The 2163-nt window shown below is 40.9% G+C and overlaps 1 protein-coding gene across 4 annotated transcripts in view; it reads left to right on the forward strand.

The window, feature by feature from the left end:
- Positions 1-2163, forward strand: part of Osgepl1 (O-sialoglycoprotein endopeptidase like 1) — a 16116-nt gene that overhangs the window by 6196 nt on the left and 7757 nt on the right. The gene's annotated exons all lie outside the window — the stretch shown is intronic.

Raw genomic sequence — 2163 nt, forward strand, 5'->3', positions numbered from 1 at the left:
AACCTTACACAGGCTACTGAAAGATGTTCTGGAGAAGGACCAAAACGATCAGAACTCCACGAATGTGATCAGAAGCAGCCAACTAAATAGGGTAAGCAAGAACTTATGGACAGTCATATGTGAAATAGAACAATAGCAATATCATTATTTAGAGCATCCATGTCACCTAATGACATTTCTGTGATTGGCTTAAGAAAAAGCAAAGAGTGTTCTCTGGCAAGTTATACAAGCTGTAACTTAGTAGTAAGTTATTAGTAGAGAAGACCATGTAAAAAATTATTAGTGTGGGCTTACATAAAGATGACAAAATGCAAATTTAAGATAGTTTCTTTGTTGCCTCTGAGTTTCAAATTTTTAGAGATAAGAGTTATAAAATGCCACAGCTAGCCAGGCATGGTGGCTCATGCCTATAATCTCAGCACTTGGGAAGCTGAGGCAGGAGGATTATTGTTCAAGGCCAGCCTGACTTTCATGTTTTGAGACCCTGACTCAAAACAAAAGCTCTTTGAGAGCTCTCTCAAAAATAAAGAAATAATTACCTTTTTTAAAGACAGGATTTATGGAAGGACCTCCGTTCTTCTCCAGACTAAAAGGAAAACATTTTACACAATAAGATAAATGAGACCACAGTGAAAAAAAATATGAAGTCTTTTTCCAGCTACCATCTTCTATGCCTAGTGGCCTGTTTCATATATTTTAGGTCACATGTATGAAATGATGCACATTTGAACATTTTATCTTCCTAACAGTTGGAACATTAAATATGCTTGCGGTGGTAGGAAGAAGACACTTCAGTTTGTGTACAGTTAAGCCTGAAGGTCAGCTGGGTTGGTGTAGGACCATGTAGGCACTTCTCGGTGTGTCTAGGTGGGCCGTGGAGGTCTGCCCTTAGGTAGCCTATGTAGGCCCTGAACCTACCTCTCCTGCTTTCCCCGCTCCATTCCTAGCTACCACTGATGAGCACTTTTCCTCTGCCAGACCCTTCCACCCGGTTTTGCCCTGGAGCCAGCAAACCATGAACTGAACCTGTTGACATCATGAGCCAAAATATACCACTTGGTCCTTTCTGCTCCTTTCGCTGGGATTTGAAGAATGCATCTGAGAAGGTGGCACATCCTTATACTTCACACAAAGATGCTACTTAGGCTCTGTGGGAATGACTGAAAATACTAATTTATCCTCAAGTCTTTTGAACCCAAACAATTTTAACATTGTCAGTTATAGCAACTAAAGCTTACATTTTGTGGCTTATGTAAAATTCAGCAAGCAATTTTTGATACTCAGTTTTTCCAAGACTTAAAATGACTCTGAAGATACACTCTTAGTCACTTTCACAACATTGCAGCAAAATACCTGAGACCCACAACGGGGAGGAGAAAGGTTTATTTTTTGCATGTAGTTTTAGAAGGGTAGTCTATGTAGTTGGGTGGCTTGAAGCAGAACCAGCATGGCAGAAGCAAGTTGTTCAGGCCACAGCAGCCAGTAAACAGGGAAAAGGGAGCAGCCAGCGACAAGAATAGACTTGCAGGTCATACCCCGTGGTCTGCCCCCTCCCAGGACATTCAGCTATGAACTCAGTAGTGCATTAGTCCCCTGGGGAATGTGGTCCCGCATGCTTTAGGCACCCTCTAAACCTCTACTGTAGAACATTGGGATACTGGGGGGACATCTCAGATCTAAGCCAGAATAGTTTTACTCATCTTTCTCTGTACTTAAAATTAATTTATGTAATCATAACACACTATTAGGTGCTTTTATTATAGACCTCATAGTATACAAAAACATTGTAAATAAGCTGAAAATATTATTACAGTAAAAGACACATGGCTAGTCCCCACAGTATTCCCTTGCCCTTTAAAATACATCATTACCATTACTCCCTTACCCTATCATTCTTGCCTCTTGTTTCGTTTTTTTGTTTGCTTGTTTGTTTTTTTCTTTTGAGACAAGATCTTACTATGCAGTTCCGAGTGATCTTGAGCTCACTTTGTAGCCCAGGCTGGTCTCAAGAGGATCCTCCTCCCTCAACCTCCTGAATGCTAAGATTACAGGTGTAAGCCCCCATGCCCGCCTATTCTTGCATCTTTCTGAGGCAGTTCTGGAAGTATTCGTTCCTATCTTTATGAGTTATGATCAAGTATGCCATGAATGTTCTGCTAAGTG

The sequence above is a fragment of the Octodon degus genome, unplaced genomic scaffold (genome assembly GCF_000260255.1).
Source record: "Octodon degus isolate 3935 unplaced genomic scaffold, OctDeg1.0 scaffold00025, whole genome shotgun sequence".
Lineage (NCBI taxonomy): Eukaryota > Metazoa > Chordata > Mammalia > Rodentia > Octodontidae > Octodon > Octodon degus.